This window comes from Elaeis guineensis, chromosome 5 (assembly GCF_000442705.2).
Source record: "Elaeis guineensis isolate ETL-2024a chromosome 5, EG11, whole genome shotgun sequence".
NCBI lineage: Eukaryota > Viridiplantae > Streptophyta > Magnoliopsida > Arecales > Arecaceae > Elaeis > Elaeis guineensis.
This window is the reverse complement of record NC_025997.2, coordinates 15,208,360-15,219,363: the sequence shown is the minus strand read 5'-3', so window position 1 is coordinate 15,219,363 and position 11,004 is coordinate 15,208,360. Positions and strand designations below refer to the sequence as shown.

The 11,004-nt window shown below is 35.6% G+C and overlaps 1 long non-coding RNA gene across 1 annotated transcript; it reads right to left on the bottom strand.

Moving 5' to 3' along the window:
• Window positions 1–2,790: 2,790 nt before the first annotated feature.
• LOC109505859 (uncharacterized) lies at window positions 2,791–5,037 on the bottom strand. Its single transcript, XR_002164776.3, has 2 exons — window positions 4,619–5,037; window positions 2,791–3,006 (listed from the first exon to the last, which is right to left on the bottom strand). It is a non-coding gene; the product is annotated as an uncharacterized lncRNA (long non-coding RNA).
• Between the last annotated feature and the right edge of the window lie 5,967 nt (window positions 5,038–11,004).

Genomic DNA, 11,004 nt, shown 5'->3' with positions numbered 1-11,004 from the left:
AAACCTGTGTAACTTGAACATAAATTCGTATAATCTGAATATAGACCTGTGTAACCAATCTGATTGGACGGCAGGGATCAAGAAATAACTTCTTAATATTTCAAAAAAAATTTATTTAATTTAAAAAATTCAAAGACTTAAAAATAATTTCGGATCCATCTAGAGATCTATAAATAATTTTTTCTAGTTTAAAATAGCTCAAGTGTTTTTTTTTTTTTTTTTGGGAGAAATATGGATCTCCTGGTGGTAGCTGGTTGGTCGGCTGTTGAGCAGGTTGTCTTCACTTATCCACTGGACTCTTTCTTTCTTCTCCTAATCAATCCTCGTGTGTCCATTAATTTGCTTGTGTTAAGAAGAGGTCATCAAGCTAGCAGTAGGAAGACCAGAATAAATGCATTTCACCTTATGTAAAGGGAGATGGATGCAGATAAACAAACTTCAACCCCTATATATCAAGACCAGGTTTATGAGAAGACGATGAGAATAGTTTGGATATCCAAGTTGCATTGGGTTTCTAGTAAATGACATCACTAGAAGTATAGATTATAGAACGTAGAACGCCTTTCAAATGCAAAGAAATCAAATCAATGATCGTGTACAAAGCCATGTGTATTCGTCAACATGGACTTTCTTTTTTGATCCTACATTTTGGGCGGGTGGGTATTATGGGTTGCGCTAATTAGCAATGAGTTGTGCGAATTGGCAATAATTTGTTGCAACCAAACTCCAGCAACACCATAGAATCCCCCCACCCACTTCCGCACAAAGATTTGAATTAGAAATATTTTAGGGGTGGTGAGCCGTGTGATGTTGAATGGCAGTTTGTATTCTTGTAACATAACGTTTATTATAATGAAGTAGTACATATGCTCGTATGCACGTATGCATGATTGCGTATATTATTGTAGTCATTATAACAACATAATGACTAATTTACAAAAGCCAGTTTTACAAAGCTAGACCTCTCCCAACAAACAATACGGCTAGAAGGACTCGCTTGGTTCACCAAAAGTGAGGAGTGTGGGGAAATTTTTTTATTTGATTAAATTTTTTTAAAAAAATTACTTTATAAAAAGATATTTTTTATATTTCATCAAAAATAAAAATTCATAAAGAAGATAAATTTTAATATTTTTTATTGAATAGAAATTTAATTTTTTTTCTTTCCAAAGTATTCTTTTAAAATTCAGCACTGAAACTCTATAAAATATCAATAGATAATTGAAATAAAATACCGAATAGTGATATATTTCTAATTATATTAATATAACATAATATCTATATGAATATAATATTATATTGAATATTATATTTATATGTATGAATAAATTTATTATATTTTTGTTGCCTGAGAGCTCTCATGAGAGATTTTTTTACGATATATAGGCCTGCGGCTAGTATCAGTATTAAGACAGCCTAGATCTAGTGAGTGGCTACTCATCCTAGGATGAGATTCTTCTTTTGAAAGTTGTCTAGGACTGACTTCAAAGGCGCACTCTACTCAGGGACAAAGGAATGGAGCTTGCGGTCTCCTAGCCAGTTTGCGGGTTGAAGGATGAGTTGATAAAACATAACCTCTTGCATTGCTCAAGAGCAAGGTTGATCTGGAGGAGGATGGGTGGTCAGTCATGGGAGGTGAGCATTGTTCTTTCGCTGACCCACTTCTTAAATGCAATTCATCAGAGTATTGTTGAGGGGTCGACCAATGCCTAGAGAGAAGAATAACATATGTCACCTATCAGATCTGGCTCTTTAGAAACAGCTTGATCCTTCAAAGCAAAGATGGTACCCGCTCAGCATTGTGTTTGGCTATCGAGTATAGCCGCTTCACACTGTTTGGTCCCTCCCTCGATGTCTCTGATTCCTAGGACTTGCATGCTACTTCTATGGTGATCCCGAGGGTTAGTTCTATTTTTTGAGAACCCCCACCTTCGGAGTATATCAAGATAAATTTTAATGGCAGTGTCTAAGATGGTAGAAGTGGTGCCGATTTTGCCATCTAGAGGTCGAATGCTAAATTACTGGTGATCGAGGGATCACATCTCTTTGAGCCTTGCATACCAAGTGCAGAGCTTCGCACCGTTTGGACTAATATTGTCTATGTCCGACAGGAGTTACGAACTGAGAGGATCATTATTGAGGGCAACTGTGCCACCATGATAGGCTAAGCTCAGAGCAACGCAACTAGATACCCACCCCCTCCACGATATTCGGATCTACCTTAGGGACTTCACGGTGGTTTCTGCTCAACACGTCTTTCGAGAGATAAATAATACCACTGATTAGATCGCCTCTTACGTGACTAAGCGTACTGGTGACTAGATCTGGCATCAGGGCCCGACATGCCCACGAGCGTTGTAGGATATTTTATTTTTTGATCTTTTGGGATGACTCATGCTAGATCGATGTGAATACATGTTTGTACCAAAAATAATAATATAATATTAATATATTAGTATTATATTAATGTAATAAATTATTATGATCTAATGTTAATACCGCTGATTAGGTCATCTCCTACATCACTGAGCATACTAATGACTAGATTTAGCATCAAAGCTTGACCTGCCCATGAGCCTTATGGGATATTTTATTTTTTTGACCTTTTGAGATGCTAGATAGTTTATATATATATATTTTTTTTTTCAAAAAATAAATGCTCAATCTAACATAAATCATTTTGAAAGAAGTCACTTTCCCATGTTCAATTAAATATGTCAAAATCATATTCTTAAAAAGTAATCTCATGAAAAGTTAATAGAAAAAAAAAAAAATTTTACGAACTAAATGGGTCCAAAATAATTTTATTGAAACATCATCTCAATTGCGTCCATGCACAAAATTCCCAGCATCATTACCAAATATTAAGATTACAAAACCCACACCACAAATACTGGCAAGCTTCCGGATCGCCCTGCTCCCGCAGCACATGCAAGTGTTCTGTTTGTGTGATTGCTTCAGCAAATAAGCCTACATGGCTTGATCCTGTTTCATGGGTCTCACCAACTGCAAGCATAGCTTCAGCACTGTTCATTTCATCTGATTCCTTTTGCTCAAAAATAAAATAAAATATCACATGCATAAAACAAGTCACAATCTTTATTTAGTCATATTATTTGGGAGGGTTAGAGGATGTGAACGAGTGGATTTTTAGCATCTTTTCTTCTTCAATCAAACTCGGATCAGGTTCCCCTTGATAATTTTGTATAATGTGTATAATAAAGTAATAAGTGGTAGAAACAAAGAGGCTTAAAGGCAGTAACTTGGGAAAAAAACTAGGTAGACTCCTTCAATACTTTGAATTCCCAGATGGCATTCAAATATACACTCTAGAACAAGTGTGCATACACCAAGAGACTTTTTTAGCTGGCAAAATTAGCATCTCTAATGATTTTTTGAACAGTTGCTAGCTCCTTTTTTTGTAGCCCACCTACTTAGAATATCAACTTAAAATCATATAATCTAGATCTCCTTAATCAACTCTTGTAGATAAATAAATAAACAATGAATAAGCCGACCCATGTCCTTTCCAAGAGACGGAAGCGTGAAGGCTTCAAAAAGTTTGAAAGCTTTTACTTCGAAGCTAGATCATTCCTATATGTCGTGGTATTGAATTTATGCCAATAGGTTCCGTATTTTGCATTCTCACTATATCTGTGCAAAGGAGGTGCCACCATACTAATGCCATCTGCTGCCTTCCAAAGACTAACACTGACAATAATATTATATTGGAGGAACATAGAATCCCCAGAAATCTCAACCCCTTGCACTTTGTTGTTATCAACCTATACTAGACTCTTGCTGAATCCCATCAAAGTTCATAGCCCTTGTCCATAGAGTCTGGATAAATTACAATCTTTGATTTGGAGGACTTCATCATCCGAACGAGAAACTGAGATCATTCCTCCTGGATTAAGGTTTCTCTGCATCACCATCTATTAGGTTGTTGCCAAAAGACCATCACCACCCACTGATCAAAAGGACAACTTTGCCTCGTACGATCAAAATACCATACTGGAAACAGGGGAAAGTCACCCTTAAACTAAAGGGAATCAAGTAAGGGTTCATTATCAGACCTTTGTAACTTACAAGTTCATTTTATGATACAGGAGCAATGGATTCTCGCCACTAACATCAGCCTAAACCCATAATACTATCCCCAGTCATCAGAACTCACAATGGACTTGAACTAATTTTGGAACGATAAATTCAGCAAACACTTTGCCTGCTATCAGTGCAATCAAGTGGATCATTCCAACCTAAGCAACTACAATGGCAAAGCTGACCCTAATCTACCAGCATATTTAGACTGCCATCCATGAATCAGAGTTCTGATTGCAAGAATATTGAGATTTCTAATTTGTGTCACTTCCATTTCAGATCGAATAATGTGACATTACCGATCATAAAACGACCCGTTAATCCTATATGTAAATTTCTGCATAAGGACCGAATCTGCTGCCATAATTTCGAAGTTGTAATTATGCCTAGTCTTAACTCCTGAAGGAGGGGATTTGGATTTCCAACATATAAAACAAACGGAACCAAACACAAACAATATATGCTCTCTCCAAATTCTCTAAGACAACAAGTTTTCTTATATGAGTTTGTGCCTCACCATTTGTGTTCCGTAGAGCCTAGCTCAAATGCTGCAACCACAGAAGACAAAGAACAGACACATGGTGACCACCAAGGCGAGGGTCTCGAATGCGACGACGAGGGTCCAAAGGATGCTGTCGACGAAGGAAAAGCCGATCCCCGGCCACTGTGACACCGTGCCGGCCCAGCTTGGGGTGAGCCCGGAGAGGTCGAACGATGGCCACCGGAAGATGGAGCTTGGCATGCTCCAATTAAGGCTGGTGATGCCATCTCCCATCCACCGGAGGATTGACGGAGGTGATGAAGCTCCTCGCATCTCTCCTTCTCGCCGTGTCGATTGGTGTTGGTGTTGATATCCGCGGTCGAAGGGTGGGTTAGGTGAATGATCACGTCTAGCGACCGTTCATGTCTGCGTGGGTCATCGTCTCTCATTATGTACGAGCGTACGAACCGCGGGATGGGCAGGAAACGGCTCTCTTTCTTTTTGTTTTTTTCTTCCTTTTCTGGCTATTCATTAAATACAAGACAGCGATAAAATAAATTAAATATTAATTTTTAAAATTTTATCATTAATATTGACATCCACATGGCAAACAAAGAACCATGAGCAAGCTGTAGGAAGCTTTCATCATAAATATTGGCTCCATATGGTTCTCGAGGTACTCTTTTTTTTTTTTTTTCTTTAATAAAATTTTGAAATGCAATGTAATAAAATAATAATTTTTATCAGAAATGGAAGGTTTAGATTAACCAATGGAGACATTAGCTTCAAAGCTAACTAACATGAACAAGCTCAGCAATGATCTAACTAATAAGCAAAAATTCAACTAAATTTACAAGTAAAAAAACTAAAGAACTAAAGAACTATATCTGTGACCATCTAGAGTATAACTAATGAATTAAACTATCTAAAGTCTAACTATAGTGATAAGCAAATCAAGTAATTAATTTTAAAAATTTTATCATTAATATTGACACCGATATGGCAAGCGGAGGAGAACGGTGAGCAAGCTGAACCTCTAAGAAATTTTCATCATTAATATCGGCTCCATATGATGCATGATATATTTTTTTATTCTTTCTTCAATTAGATTTTGAATCACATTGCGATAAAATAATAATTTTTATAACAAATATAATGCTTAAATTAACAAACAGAGATATTTGCTTCAAAGCTAACTAACATGGACTAGCTAAGCAATAATCTAACTATTAAGCAAAAATTTAACTAGCCTTGTAAGAAAAAAAATAAAAAATAAATTTAAAAAGTATAAAAGCTAAGAAAACCTAGAGAACTAAACTATATAGAGTATAACTTTAACTTCTCACTTCACTACCAAGAGCTTCGTAGATAATAAGGACTCCACCAATTGATGTTGTTGTAGTACGCTGTAACCAAGGATTCCATGAACCAGCCTCGCCACCAATCTCGGAAATTAACCAACACTTGCAACAAAATCCACCGTGCAGAAAAATACTTTGGGGCAAACATGAGTTAAGTTGCACTTAGGAGCAAGCAACATTTGTTGATTGACGAATAGAGGGGATATGTAATGCGTATTCATAGACTCTGGGATCTCTTACAAGTAATAGGATTGATTATATCCTCAAAATTAGAAAATAAGTCAAAAAATAAGCTCTTGATGCTTATTAACTATGGTGAGCTTTTAGAAGATGGTTTCTTCTGATGTTGAACTAATTACCTTGGAAGGGTTTAGACAGTAATTATATTGCCATTGAACAACATCTAATGATGATAGGTCTACCTTTTGGTGCTGTCTAATGGTGATAGGTTTAATGTCGAATACCCTAATCTATATCTTCAAGATCGGATTCGGCTCCATGATCTTTGAACAATGCTCTAGAGTCTTCAGATGATTGGTGGGACAACACTCTTATATAATGGAGTCCATCTTAGTTTTGATTGCATCATGTGTAAGCCTTCTGGAAATTCTTTTCCAATGACTTAGGCACCATCTGTTGGCTTCTGAAGGTGGTCTCAGCATCATCAGAATAGTATTGATGAGATTCAGACTCTCCTACTTTCGACGATAAACTTGTGGCAGTCAATTGTCTTCCAACAGTAAATATCAAATGTTGAATATGTACTAATGGTGAACTTCATATCATTGTTTCAGAATTAGCCTCGTCTGGGTTTGTTGGTGCCATCAATCCCTCCATGTTGGTTCTTAGGAGTTCCAGAATTTGGACCCAAGTTTGCCGACTACAAGGTCAAACTGCTTCCATTCTTTGGCTTGCACCTCCAATTAGCTACAGAATATGAGCTATGGCCAGAATACATAGAAGTCTAAGACTTAATGCCACTGATAAAATCTCTACAAGCACATGTTTACTTTTTCGAGAATGCAATCTCATATAAACTATTTTTTTATACAAAAAGGTTGATGTAGGGTAGTGCTACTTGGATTGTAGATTGCGATGAACAAACTGGCTATAAAAAAATAGAATGCAACAGTAAATAAGTATCCTCACTTCAGGCACATAGCTTGTTACTATACATAAGTAAAAAGGCTCGGATACGATGACCTAAAGGGAAAAATAAAAAGATTAGATACTATTAGTTGCTTTCTAACCAAGTCAATAAAATGCTTTCAACATAATCTTGGCTGAGAAAAGTGCACTGTCTCGCATACAATCACTTGAAATGGGTCATTCTTTTTTCTTTCCTCCGACAAAAGGAATTACGCCGAAGCCTAACCTGAATTTAATGAAACAGAACAAAACTACGAAAGTTAAAAAAAAAGATTGATGTAGGGTAGTGCTACTTGGATTGTAGATTGCGATGAACAAATTGGCTATAAAAAAAAAAAAGAATGCAACAGTAAATAAGTATCCTCACTTCAAGCAAATAGCTCGTTACCATACACAAGTAAACAGGCTCGGATACGGTGACCTAAAATAAAAAAAATGGATTAGATACTGTTAGTTGCTTTCTAACCAAGTCAATAAAATGCTTTCGCCATAATCTTGGCTGCGAAAAAGTACAGTTTCGCATACAATCACTTGAAATGGGACATTCTTTTTCTTTTCTCTGACAAAAGGAATTACGCCGAAGCCTAATCTGAATTTAATGAAACAGAACAAAACTACGAAAGTTAAGAGAGGAAAAGCAAAACAGACACGGAAGAGAGATATCCACAGCACTCTCAATATCAGTGGAGATATTTTTCTCCATTTTTTGAACAAGAACTCGTCGTGTTTAGCATGAAAGTATATGGAGTTATAAGCATTCTTAAAAAGTCTGGACTTTTTATGGAAGACTCTTGCATTCCTTCTGAGCCAGTTGCACCATCAAATCATAGAAAGCAACGCATCCTAGCCTAATCAAATGAAATGGGTCATTCTATTTTGATCATTCTAGATTGTTTAGCCTTGGAGCAACAAATCATCTTTATAGCAAACAATCTTTTTATCTGAGCAATTGTAGACTCGCTGCAGACAAATCCTTATAATTTGATTTGGACAAGATACACTTCTAGCTAAATTTTGCTTCCAAATATTAGAGCCAACTTGTCTCATGAATTCATTGTACAACCAATATGCTTATTTATTATCTTTAGAGTCTGTGTTGACTACTAGTTTTGGTTTATGTTTTATTAGACCATCACCTTTTAGTTCCTCCCTTTCTTTCCCAGCATTACCAGGTGAGTCTTAGCTTATCTACTAGAAACTTAGAACTGACTCTCTTGCCATCTTCCTCGAGCTGGTCCATGGCACCTTCTTTTACCAGGAGATTGCTTGAGCAGCCCTTTCTTTCTCTAGGCCGAGGAAAAGGCTGGCCACCGGACTTGCATCATCATCTAGGATGGTAAGGCCACACTTTCTACCCCACTCAATCAGAGTTTTCACAGAAAGAGACCATTATTATCCATTGATTGACGTATGGTATGCCATCTTGATATTAGACTCCGTATCGATGGATAAATTATTGCCTGGACCACACCTAGGTGGACCAGCACAAAGCTCGGAGCACATGGTGGACAATGCACAATCAAAAATTCATGAAATACAAGGGTTATTGTGGCATGTTATCCACCATGGGATTTGAGCGATCTATCTGACCATGGTCCCGACAATAATTTCTCACATCAATGCCATCTTGTCACTATCTTAATACGTCTAATATAGGGATTAATTTAGCACTAATATATGATTTGAGAAATGTACCGATACTTGATATATCGAATAGATAATAATATTCCAATAACTAACATGAACGAATTTGTGGGATTGACCCTAAATAAATACGATAACATTTTTTTTTGATATAATAAATACAATAACATTGATGTGTCGTGGTTATTTAGGCTCCATTAGTTAAATTGGTACGGATTGGTTTCTTGCAGGTTAAATGGTTGCTGGAATTCATGGAGGTCCCAAACTTTAGCAGTGATGCCCGATCTTTTTTAAATAGAATTATTCGTGAATTTGATGTGGATGATGCCTTAGAAGTGAAAAGGATAGAAAATTTAACTAACCATCATGATCTCAAGGCGGTGGCATACTTTTCGAAAGAGAGAGATAGATTTTGCTGAGAGTCTGCAAAGATGATCATTCTGTTGTTTCTCATATATTTTAGAATATCTAATTATATCTTTCTTAAAAAAAATGACTGTATTATGCTATTCATCGAAAGCCTTGTTTTATTTCTTTACCAAAAAAAAAAAAGACTTGTTTTATTTTTCCCACTGTGGTACTAAATTATTACCCTTGTATCAGGTACTTGAGTTAATTCATTTTGCATGTACTTGCGAGGATATAAACAACTTAGCATATGCACTGGCGATGAAATCAGCATTCAACACTGTAATAAAAGGTACAATATTTGACCATACAATTTTTTTAAAAAAAATTATACAACATATTAGAGGTGCACATGGATTTGGGTCAGCATAAGGACTGAATCAAATCATTTTTATTGCATTGTGTAGGCTTGGGTTTTATATTGGATTGGACTGTTGGATCGTGTTTGCATTAATGGACCAGATAATCGACCCGATCTAGCAATTATCAGACCCGTTTGACAATCCGTATGCACACATAATTTAGGGGGTATTTGATTTATAATCGAAATCAAAATGGGAATGGGAATGACTTGGAATCGAAATCAAAATGACTAAATCTTCCAAAGTGTTTGATTCGTGATCGGAATTGGAATCGAAATTGAAATAAAAATTAAATCCATAGAGAAGAATAGGGATTGAATTCTATATAGATTGATCCATTCCCATTCCACTCCGAAATCGGAATCGAAATGGGACTCTTTCCAACCAAACGGTTGGAGTGGGAGTCACCCATTCCGATTTCGATTCTAGATCCCCACTCCTCCCAACCAAATACCCACTTAATGGGTTAGAGTTTGTGCCATTAAAGATCTTCGTTCATAATGGTTAATATTATCTATTCCATCTATTTTTGGATAAATAGGTTTGATTAAATATTTACTTTGCCTATTTGAACATTTGGATAATCTTAGCGCATGCTTGGTTTAGAGAGTTAAACTCTGCAACGAGAATGGGAAGAAATGACTCCTATTCGAACCATTTAGTTGAGAGGAATTTTATTCCCATTCCGATTTCAAGAGATAATAAGAATGTTTAAATCTTTCAAATCTAATTCCTACTCTTATTTAATATTCAAATCTTATTTTAATTCTAATTCTGATTCCGATTTCGATCACAAACCAAACGTGTTAGGAGATGCGGTCATTTTTATTCTCATTCCAATATCAATTTCAATCGTGAACCAAACACGCCCTTAATTTCATCAATCTCTTCCTTGTATCTTTATAATCTCCATTAAATTTTTGACATTTGTAGAATAATCTTGTGGCTAAGTTTATGGGCACGAAATTCTTCATTTGTTAATTTATAATTTGTATTATAAATAGCTTCATTTTTTTATTTTATACAAAATATAAGGTTGTTATTTTTATATTTTAGTTGATGTTATTTTAGTAAATATCTTTTATGATAACTTCTTTTATATTTGTTGAGGATGAAGTCTTCATACTGTTTTTGAATGAAATCAATAATTTACTTGCTTTTTCTTTTAAAAAAAAAAAGAGAATATGAGAACCATCCCATACCAGTTTGATCTTTATTACATTGGGTTGGGTGTTCCAACTTCAACTGGTTCAATTACGATTCTGATGGGGATTGAGATGGTTTCTAGTTAGCTCCAAGCTAAATCAACTTGATCAATGTATGTCCATACAACATATTATAATTTTTATAATAAAACTAATTGAAATTATAGTCCAATACATTGCGTTGAAAAATTTATAATTTTTGTATCATTGTTCCTTGGATTCTCAATATTTTTGCTATAAGCAGATAAAGAATAACCTGTAGTTCAATTTCATTCTTATATGCATTCATCCTT